The sequence below is a fragment of the Stegodyphus dumicola genome, chromosome 1 (genome assembly GCF_044657685.1).
Source record: "Stegodyphus dumicola isolate Sdum_Otavi_A_Nest chromosome 1, ASM4465768v1".
Lineage (NCBI taxonomy): Eukaryota > Metazoa > Arthropoda > Arachnida > Araneae > Eresidae > Stegodyphus > Stegodyphus dumicola.
The window spans coordinates 120022802-120043382 of record NC_140768.1 but is presented as its reverse complement, the minus strand read 5'-3'; positions in this window follow the sequence as shown (position 1 = coordinate 120043382).

Here is a 20581-nt window from a genome sequence, read left to right as displayed (position 1 = left end):
CAGTTCAAAACAGGGTTCAAGGCAAAGTCCAACTTCATAGTCTTTGTACCAGATTCAATAAATTTAAATAATAATTCAATAATTTAATTAATCAAGATTATCGCTGAATGTTTTCTAGCAGCCATTTCTGTAAGAAAAAGGTGGAGTTTGAAGGGAAATACCACGTGCCATCAAACGGCGCAATTTAGTGGACGGTTAACGATATCTGTTGGCCAAAGCGTAAACGTCTAATACTGTATATAATTTATTTCATTGGTTAAATAGGGGGGGGTGGGATGTGCTCCTCAATAAAGAAAGAAAAATACATGCCCGCGGGATGAGCAGATTTTGCTACATTTGAGTTACCCGTGGAAATCGCGGGATTAGCAGCCAGAGGGGTAAACTAAAACTAAACACATCACGGAACTTTGACAATAAATAATGATAACTTGTTTTCTTTCTTTTGCTTATTAAATTTTCTTTGAATAATACATATAAAAATACATATATTTGTAGATAAACCTATTTATTTTTTAGTACATACATAAATTTTTTACATGCAATACAATTTAAATAATACATTTGCAAGTTTGACATTTTTTTCATAATGAAGCATGTAGAGAGGACATGAACATGTGGATTCGTAATTTCATTTCTTCACTCATAAGAACCTGCTGAATCATTATTTACTATTTTTTGCTTTCATAACCGTGTGATTAACACGCTGCACCTTAAGAATTGACTTCTGCAGGGTTGTCTAAACTTTTTTTTTTTAATATTAATAAATACCAAAACGCATGGTAACCTTATGTTGATATTATGCTTGCTGATGATTACAGACTGTAGGTAACTCCACTGCAAAGTGTTGAATGTGTTCACAAGAAGAAATTTAACAGAATTTCTTTCCATATGCAATAAAAAAAAGATTTTGTGAAGGATACTTATAGGCTAGAAAATTACATTTAATGATGTCTGAGTTGAGAATAACTAATTTGTTATTCATATAAGCTTAGGATTGGTGCCACAGCTGGTGTGGATATACCAGGTGGTAAGATTTTTAGAGTCTAGAGAAGCACCGAGCAACAAAATTAAGGGATGTCTCCAGAATCTCAGATCTGCACACTGGGCCACAAAATGTCTAGCGTCGGTCCTGGATAAGCCTTAAGTATATTTGGTGGTCGTGTGTGCTTAATGCATGATATAATTAAAGAAAATAAGAGTAGACAATCTCCTATAACAAAAGAATATATTAAATACTAAATTACAATTTAAATTACATTGCAGAGATCAACACAGTTCATGCTACCTTCGCGTACAGTTGTGTGACGAGAAGTCTGAGTGAGTAAAGATGTCGCTTTGCTGCTCCGATTAAGAACTGGACTTTACACGTGGCGCCATCTCATGAATAGAAGTTGAAGTATCTGTCGGAACGCCACAGTACTCCCCCCCAAGTACCATCGGTACGTTATAAGTACTTTGGGTTAAATTTAACCTTTCTTCCAGATCTGGTAGTTTTAGGTTGCTCTTTAACGGAATGTAAGCTTTCTTCCGGGAGTGATGTTGATGAGGAAGTTGTTGGATCTTGCATTAGAAATGCTGGTTTGAGACAATCGATTCCAATCACTGATTGTTTGCCATTGCAGATGATGGTGAAATGTTTCGGTGTTCGTTTGACAACTTTGAATGGACCATCATATGAAGGTGTTAAAGTTGGCTTGATTGCATCGTTGCGCACGAATACGTGCGAAGATGTCTCAAGCGCAGGATGTACAAAATAGCTTGGCTGGTTATGCGAAGATGCTGGGGTTGGCGAGATATTGCTCATGGTCTCACGTAAACGTTGAAGGAATGTTGGAGGGTCGATTACTGGAGTAGATTCTGGGTGAAAGAATTCACCTGGCAGACGGAGGGTTGCACCATATAACATTTCAGCACAAGTGCTACCAATGTCTTCTTTGAATGCTGTGCGAAGACCAAGCAAGACTAGGGGTAAGGCTTCTGTCCAGTGTGTGCTACTGTGGCACTTCAGACCTTGTTTGAGAGATCGGTGAAAGCGTTCCACCATCCCATTTCTAGATGGATGGTATGGTGTTGTGCGAATATGGCGAATGCCAAGAAGAGAGGTGAGGGATGCGAACAAGTGACATTGAAATTGTTGGCCTTGGTCAGTAGTGATGGTGGTAGGCATGCCAAATCTTGAAAGCCACTGGGAGATGAATGCTCGAGCTACAGTTTCAGCGGATATATTTTCAATAGGAATAGCTTCAGGCCATCTTGTGTACCGATCAATACAAGTGAGGAGGTAAGTGTAACCATTTGAAGGAGGCAATGGGCCAACCAAGTCTAAGTGTACATGATCAAAGCGTCTTGCTGGAAGGTTAAATTGTTGAATGGGACTGTGAGTGTGACGGGATACTTTACACCGTTGACATCTAATACATGAACGAGTCCATTCTGTGATGTCTTGATTCATTGCTGGCCAGACAAATCTGTCTGCGATCAGCTTTTTGGTGGCACGGATTCCAGGATGTGCCAAATTGTGCAAGGCATTAAACACTTCACGTCTAAAATTGACAGGAATATAGGGACGTATTCTATTGTTCTCTATGTCACAGTAAATTTTAAGCGTTGGATCAATGTGCAGCGGTTGTAACTGAAGGGAGGTTTGTGGATTTGAGATTAGGTTCTTGAGTTCCTCATCATGCAATTGAGCTTTTGCAATTTCAGAGAAATCTGGGGTAGTGAGGTTGATATTGTTTACCCGAGACAAGGCATCAGCGACACAATTATCAGTACCAGAGACATATCTGATATCTGTACTAAACTGGGCGATGAAATCCAGATGTCGAAGCTGACGAGAAGAACATGAGTCAGAGTTTTTTCTAAAAGCGAAGGTTAATGGTCGATGATCGGTGAAAATGATGAAGCCGTGTCCTTCCAAGTTGTGCCGGAAGTATTTAACAGCACAGTACACAGCAAGTAGCTCTCTGTCATATGTGCTGTATTTCCTTTCTGCAGTAGTGAGTTTTCTGGAAAAGAATGCCATTGGGGAAAGTCCTTTAGTGGTATGGGCTTGAAGCACTGCTCCTATGGCCGTGTCAGATGCATCTACCATTATAGAGAGCTGATCACTAGGTGAGTGATAAGAAAGTGTGGCTGCATTTGCCAGATCGTGTTTGCATTGCACGAATGCTGCAGATGCAGATTCAGTCCAAGGGACAGCTCGTTGATCGTTTTTTTTTTTTTTGCTATTCTTCAGAAACTCATGTAGGCAGGCTTGTGTTTTTGCGGCATTTGGCAGAAAGCGTCGGTAGAAATTTAACATTGCTAGAAAACGCTTCAGTTCAGAGATGGTTTTGGGCTGAGGTAGGTCGTTAATTGCTTTGACTCTTTCCGGTAAAGGTTTAACTCCGTTCTGGGTGATAAGACATCCAAGAAAGGAAACTGAGGGTTGACCAAGTACACATTTGGATGGATTTAGTTTTAATCCATGATCTTTAAGGCGAGTGAAAATCTGACGCAGATGTTGAAAATGTTCTTCCGCATCTGTAGATGCAACCAGGATATCATCAAAATATGGAATGCAGAAATCGAGACCAGACAGTACTTGGTGTATGAAACGCTGAAATGTTTGGCCAGCATTGCGAAGGCCAAATGGCATATATAAGTACTCAAAGAGACCAAATGGTGTAGTCACTGCGGTCTTAGGCACATCTTCAGCATGCACTGGGATCTGATGATATGCTCTGGCAAGATCGAGGGTAGAAAATATGTTTGTTCCGTGAAAAAGATGGGTACAGTCTTGGATATGTGGGACTGGATATCTGTCAGGGACTGTGACAGCATTAAGTCGACGATAATCTCCACAAGACCGCCAGTCACCATTAGACTTTTTAACCATGTGAAGTGGACTGGTCCATGGACTTTTAGATGGGCGAATGGTTCCCTGTGCTAGCATGAATTCAAAATCTTTGCGAGCAGCTTTTAGCATCTCTGGAGAAAGACGACGAGGCTTGGAAAATACAGGTGGGCCATGTGTTTCAATGTGATGATACACTTCTGGCTGATGAGTATGCTGCCCTGATTTGGATGGGTTTAAAATGTCAGGGAATTCTGCTAATAACCGATGAAACCGTGTGCTGCCCGATAAAACACTTATGTTGGTAGGTACGTTTGATACGTGAGAAGCTTGGCCCTGTGATGTCAGCTGAGTTGTAGCATCAATTAAGCAATTATTCTTGACATCCACTAGAAGGTGGAAATGTGTCAAGAAGTCGACACTAATAATTGCTTGAGTTACATCCGCAATAATAAAAGGCCAGTTGAAAGTCCGGCGCAAGTTTAAATCAAGTGTCAATAGTTTGGTGCCGTAGGTTGCAATTTGGGTACCATTGGCTGCATACAGTACAAGTTTATTAAGTTGGTGAGCATTTGTTTTAGTTCTCGGGAGCACTGATATGTCAGCTCCAGTATCTACTAGAAAACATAACTGAGTTGAACGATCAGCCAGTACTATTCTGTCGATGTGGCGGACATTCTGTTGGCCAGCAGAAGACCGCCCATTTAGTTTCCCGCTTGTTCAAAAGTGCATGGAGGGGCACACTTGCGAGCTTGAGAGCCAAAATGCATATGATAAAAACATATGCCTCTTGTGGGTTCTTTGTACTGCGTTCGAGTATTATGACGAGATTGACTCCTGCTTCGGGCACGAAATTTATTACGTGGGCCCTGATTTGGTCGATTGTATCTCCGTGAAGCATGAAGACTTGTAGAGAGTTCAGATACTTTTTTGGTCAATTCAGCCACTTGTTGTTCGAGGGATGAACTGGAAGGTGCAGCATTAGCAGCACTGACATAAGCTGGAGTAACAAGTTCATTAATTTTGTCAGCCATTGCTGCTAAACGGGTTAGATCTTCATTGGAAGCAGCAAGAATTATTTGTATGTTATTAGGGAGACGCGAAAGCCATAGTGACTTCAACAAGTCGTCACTAAAATGGCTTCCTGCCAGATCACGCATTCGTGACAGCAAGTATGAAGGTCGCTGATCTCCAAGTTCAAGTCCTTGTAGTAAAGTACGTATTTTTGAAGATTCACTTTCTGAATAGATTTCAATGAGCCGCTGTTTCAGTTTGGAGTATTTATCACAATCAGGTGGTTTGAGAATTAAGTCATGCACTGAATTCAGAATATCAGACTCAATTGCTGCAACTACGTGGTTGAATTTTGTAGAATCCTCACTAATGCGAGCGATAGAAAATTGTGCTTCGATCTGAGCAAACCACAATGAAAGATTATTTTTCCAGAAAGGCGGTGGCTTCACCGCAACGCGTGTGATTTGTGGCTCTGGTGGAATATCGTCGGGCATACTGATAGATAATTTTCACTTTAAGTAATAAACACTTAACAGCACAAATATTGTAGCAAGATGATACACTATTGATATTTTACCATGATAACAATAAATATTTTAACCATACAGAAAAAGTTTACGTAACGATACACACACAAATAATACAGGGTCAGCAATTACACACACAAATAATATTTTACCGAAATGCATTTGAAAAGAAACCCTTATTTGAGAAAAAAAAATGATGCGTTCATTTTGTATTGCGCACGCACAATATCACCACTTCACAATGAAAGGCACTTTCGAAGGAAAAATGAAATCACTCCTGTAGCACATGGGAAAAAAATTCGCTACTTTCGAACACTGAGGGAAGAATTTTGCCGTAGCACGTTGCAGAAAAATTACTGATGTAGCACATTTAGCGAAAATCACTGTTGTAGCACATTTGTCACAAAAGTTGAATGATCAAAGAATTATTGCACGACGGCGAAGTCAGCGGAACGGAACAGATCACATTGATGATTTGCTGAAGCTCCTTGCGATGATATGCACGACTTTGAAAAAACACAAGCAATATATATCAATACATCTAGAAATAATTGAAGGGGTACGTTGTAGCATACGTTTAATGTCCATATTCGTTGTTATTTTTAGTCAGTTCTTCAGAATGCCTTGGATGCACGTGGCTTAGGGTCGTTGAAAATCCATTGTCAGTAGCGTGCTCAGTCAAAAGGTCACCACTTTTGGTGGTCGTGTGTGCTTAATGCATGATATAATTAGAGAAAATAAGAGTAGACAATCTCCTATAACAAAATAATATATTAAATACTAAATTACAATTTAAATTACATTGCAGAGATCAACACAGAGCTCGGAACACAGTTCATGCTACCTTCGCGTACAGTTGTGTGACGAGAAGTCTGAGTGAGTAAAGATGTCGCTTTGCTGCTCCGATTAAGAACTGGATTTTACACGTGGCGCCATCTCATGAATAGAAGTTGAAGTATCTGTCGGAACGCCACATATATATAAAAATTTATTTATTGGGGATTCAGATAAGCCTTAAGCATCTGTGGGAAATAGATGTAAGTATAATAACTAACTAATATAGTTCAAGTTTAACTTTGTCAGTGTGTGAATAACCCTGTGAGCTTTATCCGGTCATCGGAAGTTTTGCTACTTAGTATATATTAGCTTATAATTTAAGATATTTTGCTTTCTTACTTTCTTTAATAACGTAAATATCATCTTAATGATTGCAAGTTTATGAAAATACAGACTAAAATAAGTAATTATACAAACTGAATTCATAAATGCTGTTTAAATACCTGTCTTTGTGATGAATCTAAAATCCTGTGCCGCTCAGAGGGTTAAAAGCAAGAGAAAATTCAGCGGGACATACATGTCTTTAGCCACTAGTCTCGACACATCACCACTAGCTAACTTTATGATAGCCACAAATTTGAAGGTGTTCAGAATATCACAAGCAAACAGCAAAGTTTCCAGTTAATGGAATTTTTAAAAAATGTCCAGAATTGGTAGTAAATGAAAATGATATAACAGAAGATTTTCATTGGGATGCTCCAATTCTCAGTCAACTAACAGAAGGCAAAATCTGTAATATGGTTCTATATCCAGAAAATCTTGCTGCTGATAGTGAAGAAAGTGACAGAGAAGTTATTGAGAATGAAAAAGTTTTGATTAAGAATTTAATGGGAATTCTTGATGCAACTGTACTGGATTCGAACAATGGATTTTTGTAACTGAACAATAAGTTATGCCTATCTGCGAAAGTAAAGATAATTGGCACACACGCACCCGAAAAAAAAAAGCAGTTTAAACAACTTGCAGTAAAAGAAATGTTTAATAAAGAAATAAATATTGAGCTTTTATTTTGTAAATTTTGATTGCCTTAAGGTCACAAAGGCTTCATTATTTCATAAATCACTGTTTCATGTTTTTAATTTTGTAATTTTCTACCTGTCATCTTAGTAGATTCAAACTGTTAATCTAATAATCGGAATCACCGAAGTCCCCACAAGTACAGATATCGGACCTTGTACTCTATAACCTTCAGCTACAACAACTTGGGGTATTGCAGTTTTTATAAAGTTTGTGCAAGAAACTATCACAAACTGTAGGTGCCCATTGGTGAGTCTTGTACATTTTGGTTCTTTCTTTAGGCTTATTGATTTTCAACTATGGAAAAAAATCTCTTCACATATCCCCAAACATATTATTTAGGGATGCGATGTTATAAGCCATATGGGGGGGGGAGTATTCATACTGATAACTGTATGTTTCATTTACTGTTTGGCAAAAGAACTAACTTCTATTAAATGGTACAGGACAGTTAAATGTGGGTAAAAACAGTAGCTGATGTGGCAAGACAACTGTATGAAAGAAGTTGATTGCTTGTTTTCGATCAAGCATTTGAAAGGCCAAACTGGTGGACCTGAATAAAAATATGCGTTTGGTGAAAGTCTGTTTATCAAGCCAAAGAACAATATTAGTAGAATTTTACCAAACCAGTGGGCTTTTGGAGAAAAACAAATGAATTTTTCTTATGCAAATACTGAAAAGAGTTGTCAAATAAAGATGATCATGCGTATGAAGGAAGTGACAGCACACACAGAAAAAAAAATACCCTTTGGATTATTTATTACATATTTATTTATCATCAAAATATTATGCAATGAATTATTGTCTGAACATGGAAAGTCAGCTAATGCAGAATGTGTCCATAATTTTATTTCACAACCAAAACAAGCAAACTTTTGCATTTGTGATAGCTTTCTAGTGCACATTTTCAGAAGTTGTACAGCAGAAGTGCATGATAAGAGCCTTGCACTACATTTGTAAGCTAATTTGGGAATATCTTATCATTAAAACAATTCCACTAAAAGAAATTATGTGGATTAATATCCGGGCTATTTGGGAGCCACTATCTCCCACCTTTGTAATGTTCGGGAAACTGATGTAAAGTTGTACATATACAGGGCCGTTCCTAGCGGGGGAGTGCAGCACGTAAAAGTATGCGGGTGGCAAAGATCAGGGCTGGCGGTTTATCGCGATTCGACTCCTAAATATTTTTAATTCATTGTAAGTACTTTTTATACAATTTGTAAGTTTTTATACAATTAGTGAGCATGAAATAAAAATTTTATTAATCTTTAAGCATTTTTTTTTAAATTTTGGGGCGGCAATCTTAGGAAAGTACGCAGGCAGCCAATGGGTTAGAAACAGCCCTGCACATATAATAAATATCTCATATGGGAAATCAAGAACAACATTTGCTCTGTATGGGCCGATTCTATCTTGCCTGAAATACTGAGTATGTAAATGGAGACCTGTTGTCATTTTCAGATGTGCAGATACTCGATGGATGCTATTTATTCTTTAACACAGAGCCAATGGCTTCCAATTCTTCAGACAGTTTAATACATTTATATTCTTTAGACTGAATGAATTTTAACAATGCTTTATAATTGACCCCAAAATAGTGAAAGATTGAGCTTTCTGAATTACTCTTCAACAGTAAAGACGTGGTGTTTTCCACTTCCTGATTTGAAGAGAATCTTTTTTTTATGCAATTGCTATTTCAGTGGTGAGTACCCCTACAAACCAAATATCAGCAGCCCAACAGCAGTGAAACTCGCTGAACACTGCTCCTGTGACGTAGGTTCGATTCCAGGCGAACGAGCTGGCTGCATGATCGTTTTTGTGGTTTTCCTCCATATGTAACATGTAAACAAACCAAATTTCCTTGGAAAGCCCTCTAGGCATCCTTCTCTTAAGCAGATAACCCTAGCAGCTTTTCCAGAATCAAATAAACCATACCAACTGAATTGCCAATTAATTTAGACTGTATGCTGCATCCTTTAATGATAGTAAAACAGTTTCTAATAACGTATTCAGTGTTAAAACAGTAACATGCACCCAGTGCAGGATTTACATATAAGGCTACACAAGCTATAGTTTAGGGCCCCAAAAAAGAAAAAAAATATAGTATAACAAACTTATAAAGGGCCCTATATCTCAAATAGCTTAGGGCTTTATCAAGTCTAAATCCGGCTCTGCATGCACCCATGCATTCTCCCGTAGTGAAACTACTTTTTTTGTTGTTTTTTTATCAAATGTGGTGCTTAAGAACTCTGTCTTCCCATTGAAATATTGATACATAGCTAAGTATTTGTTCACCATTTACATATTGGGATGATTCAGGTGTTTGTGTTAAACTATCTTTCTCTAAATTAAACTCTTAACAAGTCAGCTGTTGTCTGTAAAAACAGTTTCATTTATAAATCTTCTATTAATTTAAAAAAGGAATTGGTCCTCATTCCATCCCATCTGCACTGGACATTTACACGATTTTCTATATCTGTAACATATATATGAGCCAGATTCTCTGAGAAAGTCCTTCGCGAATTTTGCTTTTCTTTGCTGCCTGCAAAAATTTAAAATAATGAATATTGAAAAATACGTTCTCAAATAGTTAAAAAATTCTCCTTTGATTTTACTTTGCATAAAATCAAGTATCACTAACTTGTCTACAGACTACTAATCAGCATTCATTTTTTCCCCTGCATATCCCATTAAAAGAATTAGTCCAAAAAAGTGTGAAATTCCATTTCTCACCCGTGGATTTCATATTTTGAACCATAAAAAGATCCCAATAAATTGTACATTAATTTTTGGTATACATAAAAATCACGTGAAAATATAATTGATAAATAAAAGGTAATAAAGTAAGATTTGAAAGACCAAATATTTTTACATTTCTACTTCATCAAGAGCCTTGAAATGGGTTGGGTCTTAAGGAATATGTTTCAACTGGTTGTCTGAAGTGAAGGTGAACGATGTTAATATAAGTGGTTAAGGTAAGAATACCGGCATGGGTTTTTTTCTTAGAGAAGGCCCAGGGAAATTGATTTTCTGCAAATCCTATTCAGTATTTACATATATGGATACCCACTGCTCTTTAAACTAGATTAGGTAGTTGGTTTTACACCAAAGAAGCTTAGTAATTTATAATATTTAATCCTTGATTTTAATCTTGGACGCAGCGGTATGACTACTTTAGGTAAAAAATTTTCGACTTTCAAAGAATTTCCACACATTTTTGTAAATTTTTGTAAGAAACATTATTACCAGTTTTACAAAAGATATTTGAAAACTCTTGCGAGCTCTGAATGGCGAGCAGAAAGAATTTGCGACGCCATTCAAGCTTTAAATATAGTCAAAAGTCGTTATCCGGACTCGTCGGGACTTCGGCGATTCCGGATTAGATTTTTCCGGATTATAGATCATCAGTTTAAATCTGGTAAGATGGTATGCAGAAATTATAACATTAAAAATATGAAACCGTAATTTATGAAATAAAGAACAATTATGATTTAAAGGGTATCAAAATTTACATAAAAAAGCTTAATATTTATTTGTTTACTTTACTTTCTTCGTTATCGGAAGCGAATTATAATGACGAGGAATATGATTTAAATCATATCAAAGACGGAGTACATCGAGATGAAATACTACATTTAGTAAGGAATTATAAGCCAAATAAAATAAAAACATCTGCCCTGAAGATAAGGATAGTGCTGACGGATCAACATCCAATTCATTGCGCGCCGCGGGATCCCCCTGCCGCAGAACAGCATGAAATTGATAAACAGATTTCGAAATGGTTAGATAAACAAATGATATGCCTTTATCCATTTTTTGCAGCAATTCCACTTTTTGTTTAATGGACTTCGAAACATACTATCGCTTTGTAGATCCTTTACGTATTAGTAAATATATATCGGAAATTCTATTTGACATAATCGAAAGTTCAAGCTTACTTTTATAAAATTGCTCTAACAGTCTGCACAAAATAATAAGCCGGATCCAATTTGAAGATTAAGGAACAACGCAATCTGCAACATTAACTGAATTAGATAATTTTAGTTTAGCTTATACCGTCCGTTATACATTAAACGCGCATGCGTAAACGTATTTTGGGCATGCGCAGACGCATATTCGCAGCAGTTAAGGTCTTATGCGTCAACGCGACGCATGCGCAGAAAGTTCGTAGCTTTGAGGCCCGGATTATAGATTATTCCGGATTATGGGTGTCCGAATTAACGACTTTTGACTGTATAAAAAATACTGCTGTACCCATGGTAGGAAAACTATTCAGAAAGCAACCTCTGCTGAAAGATCTACTAAGTAAATACTTTTAAAATTTAATTTTTTTTCAAACTAACTGAATTACAAAGCATGCCGTCATAACCGAAACGTTTTTAATTTTTAAATTATTAAATACTGAGCAATATAATATCCAGTGTTTAATGTCCGGTAGTTCCAAATTTTGGAGATGCTTTGCCAGCCAGAGCTTAAAAAAGAATTGAGTTTTATGTATGTAACTGAATCTCAATATATCGAAAAAAGGAATATGAAAGCAGTTTTATATGCATAATCAGTACTACAAATATATTTCACTCCTCCATTAAAAATATTTGAATTTTAAACAAGGGGTATAAATAATCAGTTTCAAGATTCTGTATGGACCATATATAGACAGACAGGCAGACAAAGTAGACAGATGTCTTGTTTTGCACCTGCTAAGTCTTTCTGCACCGATGGGCGAAAAATCAAGCATAGGTGCGAAGGAAAGGTATATAGAAAGAAGAGCAATTTCGTATTTGAGGAGAGTAAAAAGGAACTTCGTACATTTTGTACGAGTTCAAAAGGCCAGAAAGAAAAGATGGGACAAAATAAAATTTAAAATAAATGGCCCAAAAATAATAGAGGGGAAAAAAAGGCCTATAGAAAGAAAAGGAAAAGAAGTAGAAAATATCCTAAAATACGATAGTGTCCATAAGTGTAGTTAAAAGGAGTTCATTTGCAAAAATTCCTGTCTTTAAGAAGCAAACTTTAGCTAAGTTAAAAAAAATGAATTTCTACATAGTAATGTATATGACTTTATCTTGAGACCTAACTAGAAAAGACATATATCATCACATAATATTTTAACTAAAGTAACATTAACTATTACCGTTCCTAAAAAATTCATGTATATTTCAAAAAAACAGTAATTGACAAAATCATAAATCCATACACAGTGTGAGAGCATTTCAGCAAAAATAAATTATACAGTTTATTTTTCTTAAATATTAGTTAAATAAAAAATTAATTTATTAATTTAACCGTTGTAATTTATTATAGTACAAGTTTAACAAATTCCGTCACACTGTATTTATATTTGCTCCTAATTCTAAGTTTGAGACCTGAAAAAAAAAGTCGGGGATCTTAGTTACAAAAATGACACTCTATACTCATTGATGGTCAAGAGATCCCCATTTTTCCCTCTCAAGAAATTCCTAAGTACGAAAAGGGAGGCCTCCGAAGGGTGTGAATTGCTGATAAGAACGGACTACTGATAAGAAATATGGCATCTCTACGGAATAGTTACGAAGAAAAGAACAACATGACATGCTACTATTACTAACTATTGTATAATGCTAGAATCTTATGAAAATAATAAATAAAGAAATTTAATGGCACTTTAGTAATAGAGAATAAGATATTGTATAGAGAACAGAATGTTACTTATCTGAATATTCCGTGTCAGAGTTTCTTTTGGATTTGTCGTGTTGATAGTAAACAGCGGACAAGATGTTTGAAGTTTCGAAGAAGCGAAGTTTCCTTCTCAATTTGATGAATGAGACACTGCATAGGAAAGGTGCATTTAACTTTTTTAGAGAATTGAAAACATTTACTGAAACACTTATTTAAAAATTTCGATGCTATGTTTAGACACTGCCTCTAGCTTTCGTGATCGCAGCGCCAGCCACTATCCACGAACCTGACCCATGGAGGTAGGAAGTAAGATGGAGTTGCCCTAAACAAGTTTCTCCGTACCCTGCTCTGAAGCACCGGCGATCCCTACATGGTGACCAAAACATTGGGTCATTTACCATTGAGTTCAATGGGATTTGACGCGTTCGAATGTAAATATTTTGTAATTACGTCGTAAATATACATATAAATGTATATATTTTCTTTTTCTACAACACTTCAGAGTCCTAAGTATATGAAAACAACATATTTTTAAACAACATTTCATTCTGAACGGGATTAAATGCTATACTTTTCACAGGACAGTTTTCTCAGAATGGTTTAATTTGAATGAAATATTTTCACAAGTTTTCGTTAATTACATTAGAAAAAAAATTAAGGTAATTCGATTTTATTCAGTTAAGATACAAAAATTAAGATCAAAGTTTATTATATTATTAATATTAAAATTATGAATTATTTCTTTTCTATTTATAGAGCTTCTTCCTAAAATACTTTCTTAAATATGACATCATTTTTTGGCTTCTGAGACATCTTTTAAATCGAAAAATGTAAGTCAATTTATAATTAATGCTCTATTCAGTTCATTTTAAATTAGAGAATTATTAGGAATTAGCGAAATACTTTAAATAGTAATTGACTTTCTCTGACATTTCTGAAAGGGAATAAAATAAGTTTTTTTTTAAAGTATTATTTAAAACTTGTAACTGAGTTATTATAAATTGTAAGGGGAATAATTCTTTTAATTATACTTATCAGATTCTTTTAACCTTCATTTCAACAATACATATTCCAAAACTCTTTATTACTTTCTTAAGTGCGCAACTCATAGCATTTGCTTTACAATACCTTTTAACAGATTGCTTTCCAATACGAACAATTCTTGCTTAAATAGTTTTATAACGTATTTGCCAACAGGATTTCAATTTATGTTTACAATTCCATATTAAAGTTATTATATATTTAGATAACATTTATAATGATTATAAATTAGATACATTTAATAATTAGATTTCTTCACAGTACTTTCACAGTTGTTTATAAGTGTATAAATGTATTTCAAATACATTTATAAGTAATTTAATGCATATTTATGTATTTTGTCAAAGGCAGATACATGCTTTTTGCAATAATATTTGGATGTGAAAAAATTTTGTTTTACTTAAAACATTTTGGCGTTTGGAAAATAAAATAAAAGTAGCAAATACTCTATCAAGGGTATCGAAAGACGTATACAATTTTAAGTGTACCGTAAGGTATTTTTCATTATTTAAGCATAACATTTTTCTTAAAATCTATATTTTTGTAGTTCAACAGCTTAGAATTTTATAAAACAAATTCATAATCAAAATCGCGCTGTTGTTAGTTATCGACAAATAACCAAGATGTGATTTTTGCGTAAATGTCACTAAACAAATTGCTATTATCCATCACACTATGAATGTTTCTTTCATGCGAAAGTGTCCCTTTTTCGATTTGTATGGAACTGTCGTGTGTCGAAATACTATCAGAACCGTGTCAAGCGAGCTTCTGAATGTAAACAAAGAACACCCCATGATATGCGGCATGGACTGGCGCTGCGATCCCGAAAGCTGGAGGCAGTGTCTAAACATAGCTCCGAAATGTTTAAATAAGTGTTTCAGTAAATGTTTTCAACTCTCTAAAAAAGTTTAATGCACCTTTCCTATGCAATGTCTCATTCATCAAACTGAAAAAGTAAACTTCGCTTCTTCGAAACTCGCTGTTCACTATCAACACGAGAAATCCAAAAGAAACCCTGACACGGAATATTCAGATAAGTAGCATTCTGTTCTCTATGCAATATCTTATTCTCTATCACTAAAGTGCCATTAAATTTCTTTATTTATTATTTTCATAAGATTCTAGCATTATACAATAGTTAGTAATAGTAGCATGTCATGTGGTTCTTTTCTTCGTAACTATTCCGTAGAGACGCCACTTTCCTTATCAGTAGTCCGTTCTTACAACACCGACTCTACTACAAGCCAGATGGCGGTTTTGTGACGTCACAAGTTGTGGTCATCGGGGATTTGATGCGTCGTCCGTTGTAACGAACGAAGCGTGCTTGTTGCTATCGCTATTTTACAGTGTTCTTTTGTTGACATAATTGTTGGTCGATTCCGACTTAATTTTGACAAATATGGGTGGATGTGTTGCATCAAATTTTTCCAATCATTCAAAAAATAAGTTTAGGACGTTTCGCCAAAAATGAAGAAAGACGAAGAACATGAATAATTAATTCTCGTCAAAATCAATGGATTCCGGTCTCAAAAGCATGTTTTTGAGGTAAGTTCAGCTTCGAATTTTCTCATAGAATGTTAGAATAAATTACTCTTCGTATTTCTTTAAAACGTGCATTTTCGTTTAACTATAATTTATTAATGATCAAATGATTTTATAAATACAAAATAAACTGCGGAATGTGTGTGTGTTTGTGCAGTAAATTATAGCCGATACTGTTTGTGATGTTTCTTTTATTATCGTTTGTAAAATTGTACACTACATTTCATGTAAATTTTGTGCTTGGTTAGAAATGTGATATGACTTTTCGTGTTTCAATTTTACTCTACGATTGGTAATTTAAAGTCGCATGCTATATTTTGATGTATTGTCACTAAACCTGTTGGTTTGCACCTTTGTTAAAAATTGGATATATAGTTATGATCTAAATTATAAATTATTTAGGTTTTTCGTTATATTAAGATAAATAAATTGTGTATTTGTCTAGGCATTTTGAAGAAGTATTAATTTAAATATTCTATGCATCATTTTGATCCTATTATCATGCTTTTATGTTATAGTAAACCTTCATGTTGTATTTCTAACTGTAGTTACTTTAAATTTATTTTCAATGTGTGAACAGGAAATATGTTTTAATTAGCAGTATTAATTAATTAATTTTGCAAATTTAGGGGGGGATTTAAAAGTCCTCCTGAAATTTTTAAATTATGCTTTCTATGTGAAAAAATAATTCAAAATTTTCAAGACAAAATAATATGTGGAAATATAACTATGGATGAAGAATTTATAAATATGCAAAATCAGATGAGGTAAATATTCCCTCCTGTTACAATATCAAAACAAAGATCATAAAATGTTTGACTGCACGTGGAATTTTTTTTTTCAAGAAGCTTATTCAAAATAAAAAGCAGCATGAGGAAAGTTTTGAAGCTCTTGCTTTTAAAAGGAAGAAACTAAATTAGAATCTGAATCGACAGTTTAAGAAGTTTTTACTGTTCAGTTCTGTCTGTGAAAAAGTACTGTTGCGTGCGTACGGGTTCGTTATGAAATGAATGCACAAGTCCGATGAAAAATGAACAAAAATTTATTATTATCACAACAAAAATGCTTAAATTTTCTCAAATTATCATGCAGTATTACAATATCTCACAGTAGTTATCTTTTAACTACTCAAATGTCCAATAGAACGTAATTCAAAACAGCTAAAGAACACTAATCCGCGAATTCGCTACAATCAACAACAGTAGTTTTCTAAACAACAACAAACTAAGCAACTACTACAAACTGAGATGTTTTCCTCCTTTATAAGATTTTAAAATCACGCGCTAGAATTTTCCAGCACTTTCTCGAAATCAAAAAGAGATATTTATTTATTTAACGCACGCGCTCTTGTATTTTTAATTTTTCCGGCTTAGCTTTCTTTTAATATTCGTCACGCGCTGCACTGCGCGAGAAATAAAACCATTTAATTTATAATTGAACTAACATTAGCTTTTTAAATACCAAATTCGTAACACTGGCCCCTTCCCAAGGACTGCACGTCCCGGGCAGTACAATCCCTGGACAGGAAGCTAAACTTACAACTGTGGCATAAATGCAACTGAGGCATAAACATTACATTACAATATCAAACAATATAAACAATAAGTGCAATAACTAACTTAAACAAATCAAATGCTATCAAATACTAAATACAAAACAAATACTAAATACAAATCAAATACTAAATACAAATCAAATCAAATACACATTTATAAACAAAAAGGACCATGGTCTGATATTATTTACAATTATTTACATTACGTACTATGGCCATAGTAATGAGCTAACCTGTCGTAATGAACGACTTTAGGTTTAGAGTTCGAAGACTTACGAATCCGAACCACGACGTCATTCAGTCTTTTTAGGACTGTATACGGGCCATCCCAAGGTGATTGTAATTTCAGACAAAGTCCTTTCCGTCGAGTCGGATTCCACAACCACACCTTGTCTCCTTCGTGGAACTGATGTTCAGTAGCTCTTGTGTCGTAGCGGGTCTTCATCTTCTCCGTCGCCAAGTTGACTCGCTCTCGTGCAAAGTTGTGCATCACTTCAAACCGGGCCTGGAGATCTTGAATATATTCCTCAGACGATGAAGGAGCATCCGGAGGGCGGCCAAACAATAGATCACAAGGCAGACGAAGGTTACGACCGAAGAGCATCTGTGATGGAGAATAGCCGGTAGTCTCGTGGACAGCACTGCGGTAAGCCAGTAAAAAGAGTGGTAATTTCTTGTCCCAGTCCTGTTGGTTTCTGGAAACCACTAATGAGAGGTTATTAAGGATGGTTCGATTGAACCTCTCTACCATGCCGTCCGACTGGGGATGCAATGGCGTCGTTTAAGTTTTGTCAATGCCGAGTAGTTTGCATAGTTCTTTGATTACTGCCGAGGGAAAATTCCTTCCCTGATCGGAATGTAACTGAAGAGGCACTCCGAACCTGGAAATCCAGTGCTGTATCATTACCTCAGTTACTGTGACAGCCTCTTGATCAGGAATAGGATAAGCTTCAGGCCACTTGGTGAAGTAATCAATGACAACGATTATGTATTTGTTGCCATCAGCAGTTCGTGGCAGAGGTCCCAGGATGTCAAAGGCGATACGTTCAAAAGGCGCCCCTACGTTGTAACGTTGCAGCTTGCCTCGGCTGCGTCTCCTCGGTCCTTTCCGACCTGCACAGGCATCGCAAGATCGGCACCACTTTTGCACGTCATCCTTTGCATTATTCCAGTAAAAGCGCTCACGAACTCTCTGCAAGGTCTTCATTATTCCAAAGTGACCTCCAGTAGGGGTGCTATGTAACTCTTTAAGGACATCAGGAATGCGGGATCTTGGAAGTATAAGTTGCCATCGGAACGTCTTCCCTTCATCCGATTCGAATTTCCGGTATAAGACGCCGTTTCGAATGTGAAGTGAATCCCAGAGTGCCCAATATTGTTTGGTTGTAGGACTACAGATAGAAATGTCCTGCCAGGTAGGTTTTCTGTTTGATGACTCCATTAAATCAATTATGGGTTTAATGTCGCGGTCTTCCAGCTGGTCTTTCCTGACTTCATCATCACTCCACGGTTCTCGATCAGCCGATGTTGATGTTGTAATTTGTCTTGCGACCGGAGTCAGCAGCTCGTATTTCGCTTCCACCCTGGAACAATATCGGCAGCTTTCTTGGCAAGGTCTTCTAGACAGGGCGTCGGCGTTTCCGTGTGATGATCCCTTACGATGACGGATAGTGATGTCATATTCTTGGAGTCTCTGTATCCACCTGGCTATTTGACCCTCAGGATTCTTGAAATTTAAAAGCCAGGTCAATGATGCATGATCGGTGCGGAGCAGGAATTTTCTGCCGTATAGATAGTGATGGAACTGTTCTACAGCTTTGACTTATGGCGAGCAACTCTTTCCTTGTGACACAATAATTCCTCTCCGGTTTAGACAGGCACTTGCTCCAGTATGCCACTACACGTTCTTGGCCGTCTATTTCTTGGGACAAAACAGCACCAACACTTTCATTACTCGCGTCGGTGTCGAGAATAAATGGTCGGTCAAACTGAGGATACGTCAGGATTGGAGCAGATGTTAAAACCTCTTTTAAGTTGTTAAATGCATCCTCGCATTCTTTTGTCCACAAGAACTTCTGGTTGCTCTCTGTCAGCTTGTGTAGGGGTCTTGCGATGGAAGAAATGTCCTTCACGAATTTCCTATAGTAGGTGCAAAGCCCTAGGAAGCTTCTCAGCTGATGGACATTTTCGGGACGTTTCCAGGATTTAACGGCTGATACCTTTTCAGGATCCGTGCGCTCACCTTCTGCAGAGATGACATGTCCCAGGTAAGTCACTTCCTTTCGGAACAATTTGCATTTAGCGGGACTCAGCTTCAGATTGGCTTCTTTCAGTTTCTGAAGCCCCTTCCTAAGATTTTCTAAATGTTCTTCAAAACTCTTTCCGACGATGATGATGTCGTCCAGGTATATGAGGTAGGCTTCGTAGGAAAGGCCTTTCAAAACAGTTTCCATAAGACGTTCGAATGTTGCCGGCGCATTACACAGTCCAAACGGCATCACCTTGAATTGCCAAAGCCCTTGTCCCGTAGTAAATGCCGTCTTTTCTCGGTCTTCAGGCTGTATTTCTACCTGCCAATACCCACTCTTTAAATCAAGTGTTGAGAACCACTTGCTTCCAGAAAGAGTGTCTAGAATGTCGTCAATTCTAGGAAGAGGGTAACTGTCTTTCTTCGTAACCTCATTCAACCGGGGATAGTCGACGCAAAATCTTGTTGAGCCGTCTTTCTCTCTGACTAGGACGATGGGAGATGCCGATGGACTTACTGAAGGCTCGATGACATCGCCTTCTTCCATATCTTTTAACAGTGTTCGCACCTCTTCCTGTTTAGTAAACGGTAGACGTCTTGGATGTTGCTTGATCGGGGGATGATCACCGGTATCTATTCTATGTTGTATCAAACTAGTTCGACCCACGTCAGAATACGAGCGGGAGAAAACAACTTGAAGATCTTTAACGACGCGATCGGCAGCATTCTTCTCTTCATCGTTTAATTGCGCATTCTGAAGTAACTCTGATGTAATGCTTTCTGAAGACACGGATTCTTGGATGTTACTCTTTCTTTCAACGGTGGTTACTGGAGTACATGTTGCAACCACTTCACCTTTCTTAATAACTCTCGCCTTCTCAGTTACAATGGCGACCCTCACCGGGATAACCGTTCTGGATAGGTCGACGAGTGTTGAGGCTACTAGTACTCCTTTTGGGCTATTACAGTTATTGGGATATTCTATGATGCCGTAGCGGAAATTTCTGTTTTCGGCTATCGATCCAGGAAGTAAAATTTCTGTTCTTGCCGGTATTGTGATATTGTCTTGTGCTATGATTTTATGGACAGATTTAACTTCATCATTGACTCCAAATAACGCTATGTCCTCAGATGTAGAATGCAATTCGTTATTTTTAAAGTCCAAGGAAAAATTGTATTTCCTTAGAAAGGCCAATCCGAGTATGCAAGAATATGATCTCTGCTACATATGCCGTGTGATGGTAAGCGGCACTTCCAAACGTGATGTTAGCAGTTACTTTTCCATCGATGTTGATCTGCTC